The sequence below is a fragment of the Felis catus genome, chromosome B1 (genome assembly GCF_018350175.1).
Source record: "Felis catus isolate Fca126 chromosome B1, F.catus_Fca126_mat1.0, whole genome shotgun sequence".
NCBI classification, from domain to species: domain Eukaryota; kingdom Metazoa; phylum Chordata; class Mammalia; order Carnivora; family Felidae; genus Felis; species Felis catus.
The window spans coordinates 53,563,564-53,580,707 of NC_058371.1; the positions used below are offsets into that span (position 1 = coordinate 53,563,564).

Consider the following 17,144-nt stretch of genomic DNA (forward strand, 5'->3'; position numbering starts at 1 on the left):
TCCTTGGCTTTTCTCCCTAAGCCAAGATTTCAGAAGTGATGTCTGAACTTTTGCATCTTTTGCCCTCTTAATATGGTGAGAATTTTCAAATTCATCAAGTTCTGATTCCTTTTTGTTTAACAATTTTATCCTCAATTTCTCTCTCTCTCTCTTGCGTAAGTGGAGATGCCACTTTCATTACTTTGCTTGGAAATCTGTTTAGCTAAACAAACAAGTTCCTCACTTACAGTTCTGCTTTCTTCTGACATCAGAACACAGTTCTGCTAAGCTTTCTGCCACCATATACATCAAGAGGTGGGAATCCTGGAAAGCCACCCTACGTCTGCTACAACCCCCAAGCTCTTTCCAGTTAGCTATAACCACATTTTATTTTCTGTCAATCATATCCTACTACACACAACACTTTTGTCTAAAAAATTCATATTTAAGAAGTACAAGGAAATTTTTATAAAACTTAGTGAAACCCATTACATCACCAAAAAGGTCACACATGGGCCATTGTAGGGGAACTCAGCAAACAGTAGACTGCTACTAAAAGAGTACACCAATCAGGCCAGACCTGAGTTATTGAGAGGGGAAAGAGAGAAGTATCATACCTAGAAATGGTCAAGGCATATTCCTAAACTTTCAAAATAAGTCTACCAACCTCCATCATTTTCATCCTGATCATTGCCCAAGAAACACCCGAGAGGACATAATGCCTTTCTGGAGATAGCTGCATTCATTGAGAAATTTGCCTTTCTAAGGTATGTGGATGAGGAAAAGGTACAGGATGTTGAGTAGAAAATATTTTGAGTCAATTTTTGAAAAGGTTATTCCAGTGTTCAGTAACACCAGATTCTTTGGATAGCAATTCACTAAAAACCTTATCTATGAGCCCATTGTTGATTCTAGTTGGTATTATCAGAAAACAGGCCCTTATCATGAATATTTATATGGGTGAACAAAGGAGTTTGAACAGCAACTACAGTTTGTTTCTATAGTTCACAATCCCAAAGAAGGATGTCTTTAATCTGCCAGTTTGCAATGTTTAAAATGTTATACCAAATAGACTATTTGAAACAGTTTAAGATTTAGAAAAAAAATATGTTGTAAAAAATTTACTAAAGAGTGTATTGGCCAGAGATGTGAGAAGAGCCTTTATTTCTACCACTGAGTGGAATGACCACCAGTGTTTTTGTTTCTGCATAGTTAGGGCTGAGGTTGAATTGTCTAGTAACCCAGTGGATACCATTAGTGATCCAGGATTAGGCATTTAGGGAAATCTCTGTGAATTGTGGGTCCCATTGAGCTAGCAATTTCCTTTAGGCTGCAGAATGGGATATTATGTTTTCCCCAAAGGAACAGCTGCCACTTTTTAAATGTAAAACAGATTCCAATGAAAAAAGACTGGCTATATTGTAGAACATGCCATTTCTATTTAACAAGTAAGGCTTGTTACGTCCTTCCTACCTTTTTGATCAAGTTGTAGTTGAACCACCCTAAAATGAAAATATCAGATGGGAGATTCACTTATGGATGACTCCATAAGTCAGGTATGTAGTTGAACATTTGCAAGTGGGGGAGGGACAGAGAGGGAGAAAGAATCCTAAGCAGGCTCTACACAGCACAGAGAACCAGAGTCCAATGCAGGGCTTGATCCCATGACTGTGAGATCATGACCTGAGCTGAAATCAAGAGCTGGACACTTAACCAACTGAGCCACTCACATGCCCCGGTATTCAGTTTTGATAAAAGGCCAGTAGCAAACTAATAGCTGCTTGTCAAAGGGTCTGTGCCTGATAGTCATGTCAGGGATGTGATGAATCCAAAACCACATGTAGGAATTCTAGGACTGTCATAACAAAGTACCACAAACTAGGTGGCTTAGAACAACAGAAACTTATTGCCTCACAGCTCTAGAGGCTAGAAGTCTGAAGTCAAGATATAGGCAGCACTCTAGTACCCCTGAAGTCTCTAAAGAAAGTTCCTTCCATGCCTCTCCCTTCCTTCTGGTGGTTGTCAGGAGGACTTGGCATTCCTCGGTTTTCTGCTAGGTCACTCCAGTCTCAGCCTCCACCATTATAGGGCCTTCTTCCCTGTGTGTCTTGGGTCTTCATGTGGTCTCCTCTCTATGCATCTGTGCCCAAATGTACTTCTTCGAAGGACACCAGCCATTGGACTAAGACCACCTTAATTCTCTATGATCTCTTCTTAACGTGATTATACCTATGAAGACCCTATTTCCAAACAAGGTAACATTCACAAGTACTGGTAGTTAGAACTTCAACATATCTTTCCGGAGGATATGATTCAATCCACAACAGGTTCCAATTATCAAAATTGTTAGGTACTATAATTCAAAAAGTTTGGTTGGATTGCTGCTGGAAGCCGAGCTATCCCAGCCTGAGTGGCAGGGCCTGGGCTGGGGACGGATTGGTGACTGCAAGGCAGACCACCGACAGTGAAGCTTCTTGTACTCCCGCTTTTAGGTAATTTGGCCTTAAAACTACCTGGGGTATTGTCTGTTGGGGAATTGCCCTTGACAGGCCCCCTGGGAAAAGAACCATTAGGGAAGAAAATAAGGTTCCGCAAGAAATTGTACGGCCTTATGTTTAGCCCTTGCCATTCCCCATGGAGACTCCTCTACTTGCAGGAAGGATAGCCTCGTGCAGTTGCCAGCAAAGGCGGCCAATGAAGGAGAGACATAAGGATCCAAAAGCCCCACTCTGGTAACTAAGGAGTGTATCTATGGACACAGGTCACTCTGACCCCTAAGCCCACTTGGCCCCCCGGAGGCATTCCAGATGATGATTGAACCTAGTCGGTTAAAGTACAGAATGGTTCATTGGTTCCTAGGTGCATTGTCTGTCTGAGAATGTATAAGGTGTGGGTTTCTTCTGAGAATGTATAAGGCCTCATGGCCCCCTTCCTGGCACCTCAGACCCAGGAGAACACTTTTGTTCTTCAAAACCACGAATGGTTCAAGGAAGCAACTAAGAGGTCATGTCCCTGTAACTGTTCCACTTGAGGTGTTGAGAGATAAATGACCTTTCGTGAAAACAGCAAAGCAAATACTTTATAAATTATAGATAAACATAGATACATAATAAAAACAATAAAAGAAATTAATCAATAAGGAAAGGGCAGGAGGGAACGTTATGAGAAAACAATCATGTTATTCCTTATTGGGTGATTATACAAAGGAACAATTTTACAATTGGGTAATGTTAGAAAAACATAGATGACGTATGTTGCAAGGAAATCACTAGCATATATAATGCCACGTTTACTGCAATAAATCGGCCAGTTCAACACACTGCTGTTGTCTGTGTCCATTTTTATTTTAGTTTTAGTTTTTTATTTTAGTTTGTTATTTTGTAGTTTTTTATTTTAGTTTTGTTTTATCTTCACCAACGCCATTGTTCCTTCGGGAACCCCTGGTTGCTGGAGCTGGTCTCCGGCAGATTGCAGTACCCCAAAAGTAGAAGCCTGACTCCTATATCCTGACTCCTGGGAGCAGCCTGCTGCCACTACTGGGAGGAGAAGTGAAGCATATAATAAATATATCACTTCCTGCTATATGTTAGATGTAGGAGCAACCAAACTAGTACATTGAATTGGTCCAAAGGGCCTACCTACAAGGTCACATTAGCATCTCTCACCTACTATAAACCTTAACCAAACTGCATTAGCTGTATTTGGGCACCTCTCTCACCATGGAAGTGAGTAGGTTATCTCTTTGGGTGCCTGATCCAATACAGTGATAAAGTTTTGAAACCCTCCCTATTCCAAAGCTCAAAGTGTATGTGGCCTTTGCTCCTTCTTGGGATCAGAAAGATCTTGGCTTTACCACTAGTCATCTTTATCCTTAAAGCAGATGAAACTGGAATAGAAAAGAAGTCCTGTGAGTGAAGAGGGAAAGAGTGGCTCCTCATTAGTGACCAAGGCACATTTGTTGTCAATTTCTGTTGTCAGTCACTCATGGCTCAACCAAATAAATTTTAATGGCTTTCAGTACACGTAAAGCTCCAAACTGCAGAGCAAAGTAGTCATTGCCAACATTATTTCAGCTTAGAAACTCTTTGGCTCAGTAGCCACAGTTGCATTCCTTATCAGATGCGGCTGTGGAGATGTCCACTCCATCTTCCTGATAATATGTCTTCCTCTGCTTGCCCAGATAAGATTGAGAATGATCAAGGCACCATTTATACAGGCTGTTTCAAACATATTTCTCACTCCCCAGGCTCTAAACTTTCATTAACAAGCCGGGCAACTGCTACCATTATTCCCGCCAGCCTCCACCCCCGGCCCTCCCCTTCAACACTTGGGTGACAACACTCACTAGGTAGTCTTCTCATATCACTGATATTAGAACGCAGGGCCTTTGCCCTCCCTCTTCCAAAAATCCATGTCTTTGTCAGCATCCCATCTTCATAGCCAAAACCATCAAGAACTGTGAAGAGTTTGAGATTTTACCCTAGCTTGCCAGCTAACCTGTGAAGGGGACCAGAATATGCAACCCTAAAATATGCCACTTTCACATAAGGCTTATTTTGAGCTGAAGGCAATTGAAGAACAGACACAGGAAAAGCTCTAAAAACAGAGCATATTTTTTTTTTGTAAAGGAAATTTACATTTATAAAGTAAATTTAAATTTGTAAATGAGTCCTCTCCTGTACCAGAAAGAGAACAAGTCTTATCATGGGGACACTTAATTATCTGAGATGACTAGATTCCTATTAGCCCAGACTCTGCACAACAAACCTTACTGAACAACCCTTGTTTACCATATGTTCCTAGTCACCTTTCATAATTTACTCCCTTCCCAAGAGACTTCAGCCCTCTTTTCCTTTTTCCTAGCTTCTTCCCCACACTTTGTCACCCTTTGGGATGGTGTATAAGTCACCAAATCAGGCTGCCTCCTTGAGTTATATTTCTTTGTGAACTCCAGTGTGCACATAAATTATTAAATCTGTTTTTTTTCTCTTATTAATCTGTCTTTTATCATTTTGATCCAAGAGCCCCAGCCATTGAACATAGGCAGGTAGCTAAAGAGGTAAGTGTTTTGTTTTGCTTTGCTTTCTTTTTCTTTTCTTTTCTTTTCTTTTCTTTTCTTTTCTTTTCTTTTCTTTTCTTCTCTTTTCTTTTCTTCTTTTCTTTTCTTTTCTTTTTTCTTTTCTTTTTGTTTCTTTTCTTTTCTTTTCTTTTCCCTCTGCTACACCTACTTACCACAACTTCATGAATGCTTTGAGGAAACACAAGACTCTGAAGTCAGAGACAAAAGACAATTTATTAGTTACACCAATAGGAGCAGCCAGAGTATCAGTGTGTTTATTTTTGCCAGTTCCCAAGCCTCAGACCCTAAAGGGCAATATAAATAAAACCAGACACCTGAACACACAGTAGGTTACTTTACATTAGAGAATCTCTGAGCTTATGGAACTAGAATTTTTGGTAATATGCAGCAATTATACGTATCTTCTGCTTCAAAGAAAATATTTTTTTATTTACATTCTTTTAATGTATATTTTTGAGAGAGAGAGAGAAAGAGAGGGAGAGAAAGAGAGAGCATGAGCAGGGGAGGGGCAGAGAGAGAGGGAGACACAGAATCCAAAGCAGGCTCCAGGCTCTGAGCTGTCAGCACAGAACCTGACACAGGGCTCAAACTCACTAACCGTGAGATCATGACCTAAGCCGAAGTCAGATGCTTAACCAACTGAGCCACCCAGGCGCCCTTATTATTATTTCAGTACTAAAGAGTAAGTATGTGGAACCTATGGCCCTATGCTCCACAGGTGGACATAGGCTGTAAGCCTATGCAAGCTTCGAAGGCTGTAAGCAAGCCTGCCATTTTCTCCAGAAGGGGAAACTATTTCTATTTTCCAGGGTTGTTTACTGTGCAACCATCCTTGAAAATATAGCCCTAAACAAAATGTAGTCAATGCCTCTACCCACAAGACTCACAGATTTGCAAGAGAAACATGAGTAACTGTCTCCTAGTACATTTTTACTCACATTTTATTGACAAGAACTGGTTCCCAGGCCTCATGGTTGAGAGTAGACCTGGGAATAATCATGTCTGGCTGAATAGTTTCCTCCTAGTTGTAACCTATGGATTAAAACCATGAATTCTCTTTAACAGGTAGACTTTGCTCCTTAAATCTCATAGTCAAATTATGGATTGTAAAATTTTATATGAAAGAAAATAAAAATCAATAAAATACAGTAAGCAGATTTGGGCTTTTAAGTCATTTTTCCAATGTGAAGAAATTTTCTCAAGGAACTTGGCAGGTGAAATGGTACATTCAACTCCTAACCAATTAGCTTTCAGATTTTAAGTTTGAAAACTTGTTTGCAAAATCATGACAATCAATATTCCTACCTTTATATTCCCATTTTATTATTAATATTTCATGATGTCATAAATAGATAATATTGAGATACTATTATTTATCTTAAAACCATATGATGATAAACATAACTTACTACATATTATTGCAATTCCAGTGTTTATTATTTAAAATAAATTAAAATTGATACATGAAGTCATGTGAACTACCAATCATACTCTAGAACATTAGCTTTTGCTATTTTTTTTCTATTTTTGGTGATGGACTCAAATTAATCCTGAGAGCCCCTTAAAACCAATTAAGTATGTCTGAATGGTTAGCAGGGCTAGCAAAACACCTACCTGAAATTAAAACTCATTAGCACCAGTTACAGACTGACCAATAAGTTATAGGCTGTCATCAACATTGAATATAATTGTAGAACAAAAAGGGAAATTAAACCTTATATGACCCTAAAATACACTCAGAGGTAAGGGAATATACCATGTCCAAAGCAACAAGAAATGAGGCCATCTTTCTCACCCCACCATTCAGAGGTGGGTAAGATTTAATTAACATTCCATACACAGAAGTCAGTGTGACGTAGGTAAGAATATTGCCTTTGGAGTCAGATAGGCATGGGGCTGAGTCAGATCTGCTCTCTACTGTCTGACCATAAACAAGTTACATAGCCTCTCTCTTAAAAAGAGCAAAATTTAACTGAGTAAATTTCAAAGATCTTATTTACTTTATTCAATGATACATACACGAATCATGCAGCATGCAATCTAGCTGAGAAAGAAGCTCCAAGGATCTGTACAAAATGAAAACCTTTTATAGGCAGAAGGGAGCAGGAGCAAGGAAGTTAGACTAGGCAAAAAAAGTGGGCTGCTTATTACAAGGTTACTTTTCGTTGGAGGACAGGACGGCAGGTGTCTACCAGGCAGATTATCTAACTAGCGCTGATCAGGCAACTCTTGATTGACTGATTTAAGATTCCATTACAACCAAAACTGCAATTAAGTAGCAGTTTGTGATGTGGAACAGAGCCTAAGCAACTCCATTTTGGGATCTGTTGTCTTGCTTTTAACTTCTCTAAGTGGCAGTTGCCTCTTCTATATTATGGAAATAATATAGGTGACTCCCTTGTGGGTTCTTGACAGAATTACATACAGTATGTGAAATTTTAACTCAGTGCCTGGAACATTGTACACACATAGTTAATGACTGCCCTTATTTTTATAGCTTATCCAGTATATGTTAAGATTATGATGCTTCCCACCATGATGTAAATGTCCTAATTTTATAATAGCTAATTTTATACGTTAGACATATTTCATATGTATTTGAAATAAGCCTTAAAAAGTATAAATTTCTTAGTTTTTAAAAACATCTTGGAGAAAAAATTTAGTCAGTCATACAGGGCAGTGTGGATTAGACTCCCGGAATTCAAAGGCAACTCTAATCTAGGCATCCCACATGAAGATTCATGCAAACAAACAAACAAAAAACACTGGGAGAACATGAGAACATACTATTCATACTATGTAAGTTAGCTTAGACTGCTGTAACAAAATACCATAGACTAGGTAACCTAAACAACAGACACTTATTTCTCACAATTCTAAAGGCTGGGAGGTCCAAGATCAAGGTTCTGGCATATTCAGTTCCTGTTGAGCGCCCTTTTCCTGGCTTGTAAGATGGCCACTTTCTTGCCGTATCTTTACATGTCCGAAACAGAGCTCTGGTCTCTCTCTTCTTATAAGGGCACTAATCCTGCATGGGAGCCCGTACTCTTGTCTTCATCTAAACCTAATTGCCTCCTAAAAACCCCACCTCCAAAACCACCACACTGTGGGTTAGGACTTCAGCATATGAATTTTGGTTGAGGCATAGGGGATATAAACATCCAGTCCAAACATACACTCTTGTAACTTATGGTTTCTATTTTACTAATTGTCATGGATATTTTTTCTTGTTGATAAATGTTCTCTGAAAACATGAAAAAAAATTCTGGAAAAAAGACTTGGTCAGGGAGTAGGGTAAATACCTGGAAGTATATAGTCAAGTTTGCTGTAGAGGGAGGCATGGGTTGGAGCTCCATTTTAAGTGGTTTGAGGCAATTTTTTTTTAAAATTTTTTAATGTTTATTTATTTTTGAGACAGAGAGAGACAGACCATGAACAGGGGAGGGTCAGAGAGAGAGGGAGACACAGAATCCGAAACAGGCTCCAGGCTCTGAGCGGTCAGCACAGAGCCCGATGCGAGGCTCGAACTCACGGACTGCGAGATAATGACCTGAGCCAAAGTCGGCTGCTCAACCGACTGAGCCACCCAGGCGCCCCGGTTTGAGGCAATTTAAATGATTTGAAGTTTATGATCAAGTTGCTTTCACAAGAAACAGCACTGGGAGCTAAGATCAAGGGGTTCAGGTAAAAAGTTTATCAAATAGGCAGAAAACCTACTGAGTAGCTTAGGTACAGCACATCTTTAGGCTAAATTTATCTCAAACACAGGTTATGGGAAGGGTAGACTTTTACCAGCAATGGTCCATTAAGGGATAAGAGACCCCTGGCTAGCAGCCATGAAGTGTCCTGACTAGTTTGGGTTTTGGATATGTTGAAATCTCCACTTGAGGCAAATCGTCTCCAGTAGATGGTACTCGAGCTGTGAAAATGTGGTTTTCCCAACATCCAACTCCAGGAGCAAGGCACACAGATTATGTTTTCCAGTTTGTGTTTCATATTTCTCTTCAGATCCATCACTTTCTTTTAATTGAAAACAAAACAAAACAAAAAAACCGTAATACTTCTTTCAGTTTGTTAAGGAAGCAGCTGTTACTGTAAATGGCAATACATCACAATCCTCAGACTACAACAGCTCTGAAATATTATATGATCATTTATTTACATTTATACTGTGACTATACCTATTGTCCTAAAAGATGTACTAATACACATAAATAGTCATTTACTTATTTCTTTTCATATTTATACTACTTTGTCCTCACATTCATAATATTATGCTACTATATTTTCTTTAGAATTTGATATCATTCATATATTAATATCATACTAAAGGCTTTGAGGAAAAAAGTTTAAAGATTTATATTTATATAAATATATAAATATATATATTTATATAATGTGAGTATACCTGAGAGGAAAGAAAATAAATATTTAAGTATTTATTACATATATGATTTATGAGATCTTTTTGAATAAGAAATACTACTTTATAGGTCCTGGTTTATAGATTTGTAAATTTCTTATTTTCTGGATCTAGAAAAACCTATTCTTGCAGACAGTTTTACAAGAATAAGAAACACATAATATCATAAATTCAATTACAACTGCAATATGTACCTGTATTATTACCCAGAGCAACACTGGGAGAGAGAGAATGGCTGAAAAATAAAGGGCCTCATCTTTGGCTTTGACCCTCAAATCTCATCTTTAATTTGAGAAATGCCCTATAACTACTTCTAAATTGAATTCCTCTTGGATAGGTGTCAAGGTTTAACAATAAATTTTATTTTTAATGTTCATTTATAAAGATAAAATATAATTTGATTTGAAATTGGTTTAAGGGTTTGCCAGCCTCTAAGTGTTCTAAGAAGATACACAATTTTAAAACAACCTAGATGCAGGGTATAGAACTTGGATGAAACATATGGTTCAATATGATGGGATCCTAAGCCTTAAAGGTAATGCATGAACTTCAAAGAATGTTGAAGTCATTATCTATAGCGAGAAATGGTAGATCATACTAACTACATTAAAGTCATTTGAGATGGAATATCTTCTGTATGCTACAAATTATAGTCATACACATGAAAACTCCTTGTATCATTACTCACCACGGGTATTTAAGCAAAGTAAGGAAAAACCCAAAAGGCAAGAGTAATGGCCAATATGAACCTACTCTGCATTTATTTTTGAGTCTGTGACCAAGCTGAAACTCCTTTCTCACAAGTATGGAAAACTGGTATATAGAACATGAGTAACCACCAACAGTCCATTGTTTAGAACAAAAGACAACAAGAGCAATGCCAAGGCTGAGTTTGGATTATTATACATTTCCCTTTATGCTGCAGAAAAGTTAAGACAATCAAGTGTTTGTATATTCTTTTCACTGGGGGAAAATTATGTAGCATGATTGGGATATGAACATGTGGAAAGGTGGGTGACTAAGATTTTCCACAAGTTTTTCCTACATTGACTACTGGAGAACTTGGCTTTGAACTCAAAGTGCAGAGTAAACAATTAACTATTCTAAATATTTATATTCTTTTTTTCCAAATTTATATGAGGAGAGAGAGAGAAAAGAAAACAAGTACTTGCTTCAGATTACTGTGTTTTCTTGTATACAGACAGTCCTTAGATCTAAGTGGTGATTTTTTTTTTTTTTTTTTTTTTTTTTTTTTGTCTCCTAATTTCTTTCCTAAAGGAGCAAATAAGATTAGTTACTTGCAAAAGGAAACCTTTGTTTCTTAGGCTTCTTTAGTCTAACAATAAGAGAAGATAAAAAGTCCACAAAGTAGAATTTCTCTGGCACTGCTTGTTCCTATTTATTCTTCAGGAAATCCGTTCTCCCTCAATTTCTTCTTAGATAACTTTCAGAGGTTCCTGGAAGTGTCAATGCTCCAAGAAGTTAGTTGTCTCCATGACTACTACATGGTTTTTAACATTTTCCCTTTCTTCTTTTGCTCCCTGAATATCCCAGTTATTGCTACCCCTAAAATGTCAGCTATGCTATCAGTACCCACTAGAGACACAACTCCATCTGCTGTTGCCAGATTCAAACATCTGCCCTGGGGGCTGACCTTGGTGCTCAGGTCTACACCAATTATTACTGACTGCTGATGTTGAGGACCCCACTGACTAGGCCAGGGATGCTGCCAAGTTTGCCATCCTGTCTCCATCAATCAGCACAAATGTCGTCTCTGACTTGTGTTCTCAAATTTTTAAGATCTCACATTATAGAAAAACAACTATTTCCCTTTTCTCTGTCTCTCCGGCTGTCTGTCTCTCTCTCATCGTCTCTCACTCTCTGTATTTTTCACTGTCTTTTGTTTTTGAACAAAATTTAATCCTTTTGTTCTAGACAATACTTAAATATTAGGAAAGCTAAAATTTTAAAACTCAAAACACGTTGGCTAAGTTTTCTATACGTTACCTTTACAGAATGGTTCTGATTTGATTTTTCCAAGAGCCGTTGCCCCGGAGGAAGGAAAAGCAGCCTAGAATAGTCTCTGGGGTTTGTACTGTCTTCTCAGGCCAGGTGTCAAGTAACAGAGCAAAGAAGAGAAGTGAAGAAGCAAGTGTCCCTTCCCCTCCCCTCTTGCTTGCTCCTCGGCCTTTTTTTGAAACATTTCTGAATAACACATGAAAAATTAGATTTGAATATAAAAAGCTAGGTGACTACCCCAATTCAGAACTGTGTTTCATTAGAGGAACCCGGGCACAGACAGGACATGAATTGCCCCTGATCTACAAAGACACTGTGACAGAAGTCAAAGTTGCACATAAAAGTCATTTGCAATCATTTGCAGTCTCTGAGCAAAGGCATAGCTAAGCATCGACTCTGTAAATTGAGGGGATTTGACCAGATGGTCTGTCACATGGCATCTAGTTGAGAAGTCTAGCTTTTTAAAAAACGTATGTATTTATGTAATTGTTTTTAATGTTTATTTATTTTTGAGAGAGAGAGAGAGAGAGAGAGAGAGAGCTGGGAAGGAGCAAAGAGAGAGAGGGAGACAGAATCTGAAACAGGCTCCAGGCTCACAGAGCCTGATGCAGGGCTTGGGACTGGTGAGATCATGACCTAGGCGGAAGTCAGACATTTAACTGACTGAGCCCCCCAGGTGTCCTGGGGAGGCTAGCTTTTAAGCTCAACTCCTTCAGGCTGGGAGGACTCACCTTCTCTGCTAAGGCAGATGCCGGAAGGAAGGTCTATCATACTGTGGCACAAACCTTCTGCTATAAAAAAGAACTATGTTGAGAGTAAAGTAGATCAATAGAGTGAAAAGTCTTACCATACTTGTGGGGTAAATTAATATTCAACAGTTTAGCATTTATGTATGCTATAAAACTGTGCCAAATTATAATCTTAAACAAATAAACCAAACACAGTCCTATGGGGATGTTAAATTTGACTAAGCCCAGTGAATTACTAAATCCTGAGAGCCTATAATCTGCTTGTCCATTAGACGGTTTCTTCCCGGTCACCTGGACAAAGATATTTCTTGTTTCCTGGAGGCTCCGAAACACCTTTTTAAAACAGGCATTAAGACATTAAGACTCAAGGATTTTCAACCATGATGTTACGAAGCCTCATTTTTACAGAATATAAAACACTGTTTCTTCCACTTCTAATAGCTTACTACTAAATTGTCTTCCTGCAGCATTTTCGGATTGCGGGACACAGGGTGCTTAATCGTGCTCACTCCTTGCTGAACGCCTTACAACAGTGAGGACCTTCAAGCCTTGCACTTCTGGCATTCCACTTATTTTAGGGATCCAGGTGATCTGTAATTTGATACCAAGATGAGGATCTTCTTCTGTCTTGGTTATTTGGGGTGTTGCTGTAAACTCTTCTCTCTCTTTTAGAGAAAGACAAGACTTTTCAGATTCCATCTTACGCCCGGCTCTTCTATTGATGTTCTATCTGTTTCAGCAAACAAAGAGTCAGAGGTAAGTCCTGTGATTCTGTTTGGGTCTTACAAATTATGAAGAACAACTTCTTGGCAACTCTTATGTCCGTGTTGCCCCGTTTCGAATGGCCTTTTCTTACAGCTCAATAACATCAAAGGTGCTTTTACTTGGCGACAACTTTGCTTTGCAGATTCAGAATTTAGGAAAATTTTCAGCCTTAGGAAAACTAGGCAATATGATAAATATTTCATTAGAACGTACACCCCTTCAATGAGCTGCAGACACTGTTGGAGTGTAGTTAAATTTTTTTTGGACAGTGCAAGTGGTGCATTCTTTGCTTCATGTTTTTCCATACTCTTCCAGAATGAAATATTCATTTCCTCTATTTTTCTTTTTGTTTCAACTTCCATAGGAGGCCATTTATAGACATTCCCCTTAGATTTCTGCCATTCATCCAGGTGTTTCCTTTGATCCTCTGCTGTGATCTTCTTCCTAATATTTGGATTAATTTGGGTCCCATTTGGGACTCTTCTTCCATTTATGGTTTTGTTACCAGCTTGAGTTTTGGGAGCTGTCTTATTGAGAAAATGGTTCTGGGGAAGAATCTTTTTCAACTTGGAGTCCAAAGTCTGTGCTTTTTGTTGATAGCCACTGCTGCATTTATTCCCACTGGTTCCATTTGCTGTTATGTTAGGGGTGCTTGGAATGACTGAATTGGAACTGCCAACTGTCAAATTAGAACTTTGGCTTATGGCTTTTGACTTTTGCAGTGCACGTGATGTCTGAGGTTTAAAACAAGGTTGAGTGGATTTCTGATTTTGCTTGATGTTTAGATGTCTGCTGGTATAGCCTCCCAGAAACACACTGGGGCATGTCCAGGGTTTGGTTTGTTTTACTTTCTTCGCAGTAATAGTGTGTGACTATAACTTAGCTTCATTTGGTTTTTCATATTTATCTCTATTAATCTTTATATCCTTTATGTCTTCGACCACTGGTTTCTTTGATGCTCGAGTCCTACTAAGGGTCTGAACATAGTGAGAGGAAACTGTCTTTGGGAGTTTTTCCCCTGGTCTTGCAAGATTTGTTCCTCTAGAGAGTTGCTGTGACTGTACGGGTGGGATCCTAATTTGTGTTTCTCCAACAAATTGTTTACTAGCTCTGTCTTTCAAAACAGCACTATTCCCTGAACTTTTGCCCAAGGCTTGTTTAGGAGCCAAACTGCTCTTGGTTTGACTATGAGCTAGTCTTTGGCTTAGCTATTTATTGTCCATAATTTAGAATTTGGTTTCCTCTCAGAGTATGGCAAGGTTTGGGGCAAGTTCTTTTTGTTAATCTCTTTTAGAAAGCTATCCAAGGTTTCATTTTCAACATGGTTATTGTCCACAGGATCTGCACGTTTGGCTTCTGCGATCTTGTGATATTATCAGGTTTAGGCTGGAGTTTAATGCTGATGGGTTTTGTAGCTTTGATAGGCAAAGCAAGATGTTTGCTAACATCCTTTTGGATATAATAGATTTAGAAGGTGGAGGATTCAGACAATTACCCTTTGCGTTTAGATAAGTAAGGCTTGGTGGTTGGCGCTTCAGTTTTCCCTTGGCTGCCAGGTACCCTGGAGCTTTCTCTGCCTGTGGACAGCCCTGGTAGCAACATGACATCTCGGTGACAGTTTTTCTTCCTGTATTTTTAACTGTTTTGTATTTGTGTCTTAAGACACAGAGAAGTCAAAGGGGTATTTACCTCTTGGACCTTGTCTTAGGAAAGGAAAGATAGAGCATAAGTAAGTATGTCCACAAATAATCATTACCTATTAAGTAAAAGAAAAATGGGTGATGTGACAGAAAATAACAGGTATGTGGCTGCTTTAAATATGTCAGGGAAACCTTCTGGGATTATTTAACCTGAAAAGAAAAGCTAACGATGCAGAGCATTTAATATTCCATTTAGAGGCCAGAGCAAATTTATTTTCTTTAGGCAAGAGAGAGCTAAGTATATTAAGGAACTGAAATGAAGCTAATTTATCATTTAATTTATATGACTTGACTCTACTTTTATTTACTTTTTTCTTCGTATTCACTTATACGTGTACATAGACCCTACTGTTTTCTTAAATGCCTTAAGTATGCCTGTATTAAAATGAATACAGTTTAGGCTCAAGTGAGATCCTCTCTGTAGATGAAAATATGCAGTCGTTTAAAAGGCCAAGAAACCCCCAAAGCTGTGAAAAACCCCAAAATCTAAGGTCATGTTAGGCCTTTCAAATAAAACTATAAGAAGCTCGACGTTTCTGGTCCAGCAGGGAAGAAGCTTAGAAGTTGCCACTTCGTTTCAACAAGAAGCCATAAGCTGAACAAGCTGAAAAATTAGTAGCTTTTCTTAGATCTGTAAGGCAGAAGGGATGTCACAGAGCAAACCAATGCCCCCCAACTTGGAGAAACCAATAGGCAAATATGAAGAATCACAGCTTACTAGAGCAGAAACCCATGAGCAGAAACCATCACAGGGAAGGGAATCCTGAACTGTAAATGATGAACTGCCGAAGGCTCTGTGTTAGTAAGTCTGAGAGATAAAAACTTCAGGGGACCTAGAATCAGAAAAGGGGCCCCATGCTTTTCTGAGTTTTATCTCCTGGAGCTCTACCAGGTTATCACAGTGAATATTAGAAAAATCCCTTTCTGCTTACAGTAGGGGAGGGGAAAAGAACCATTTTGAAATACACCACAGCATTCTGTTCTTAATAGTATCTGCCGTAGGAGAAATTATTTAAGCATAGCCTAAACTGCTGTGGTTTTATCAGAGTCTAAATGACCCAAGGGAAGAGAAATATCCAACTCTAGCCCATTCTAGCTATCCTACACAGCCTAAGGAGTGAAGAAAATGGGGAGGCACTTGTGAAGATCACAGTCCAGAGGCACAGACTCATTAAAAGACTGAGACCTAATCATAGAACAATGGAATGCTTGCTTGAGCAAGGATACCTCACCACCTTTACTGAAGGTCTATTTATCATTGTTCCATTATTGCCACTCAATTCAATAGTATTGGATTGGAGACTTCAACACACCTTTATCAGAACAAGATAGATTTGAGGCACCTGGATGGTTCAGTAAGTTCAGTGTCTGGCTCTTGATTTTGGCTCAGGTCATGATCCCAGGGTCATGGGATCCAGCCCCACATGGGCTCCATACTGAGTATGGAGCCTGCTGAAGAGTTTCTCTGTATCTCTCTCTCTCTCTCTCTCCCTCTGCTTGCTTCCTAGCTCGTGCTCACTCTCTCTCTCTCTCTCTCTCTCTCTCTCTCTCTCAAAACAAAACAAATGGGTAGATTCAGCAGGAAGAAAATCAGTAAGGACATAACTGAACTAAACACCATCATAAATCAACTGGATATATAATGTACATCTATAGATTACTTCATCCAACATCAGCAGAATATGCATTCTTCTCAAATTCACATGAAGCAATCCCCAAGATAGAACAAATTCTGGCCCATAAAACACATCTTAACAAATTCAAAATGATAGAAATTATGCAATGTCTGTCCCCATATCCCAAAGGAGTTAAACTAGAAACCAATAACAAAAAGATAGCTAGAAAATCCCAAAATCCATGGCGATTAAACAGTATACTTTTAAATAGCACACAGGCCAGAAAAGAAACCTCAAGAGAAATTTAAATATTTTGAACTAAATAAAATAAAAACGCAATTTATCAAAATTTGTGGGTTGCAGCAAAAGTAGTACTTACAAGGAAAATGACAACGTTGGATGAATATATTAGAAAAGAAGCAATATCTAAAATTAGTTATCTAAGCTTTCACTTTAGGAAGGAAGAATAAATTAAATCCCAAGTAAGCAAAACAAAAGTAATAATAAAAATTAGAGCAGAAATCAATGAAATTGAAATAGCAGGTGAAGGAGTAAATAAACTATGTGCAGTACATCTAGACAATGGAATATTATTGAGTGCTAAAAAGAAATGAGCTACTAAGCCATGAAGGAAACTTAAATGTATTTTACTAAGTGAAAAAGGCCAATCTGAAAAGGCTACAAACTGCATGATTCTAACTATTTGATATTCTAGAAAAGGCAAAACTATGGAGACAGTAAAAAGATCAGCAGTTGCCATAGATTAGTCAGGGAGGGATAGAGATGAATAGGTAGAGCACAGAATATTTTTAG

General features: G+C 38.5%; 1 pseudogene; it reads right to left on the reverse strand.

Moving 5' to 3' along the window:
* Positions 1 to 12,684: 12,684 nt before the first annotated feature.
* On the reverse strand, positions 12,685 to 14,622 carry LOC101090349 (annotated as a pseudogene).
* Between the last annotated feature and the right edge of the window lie 2,522 nt (positions 14,623 to 17,144).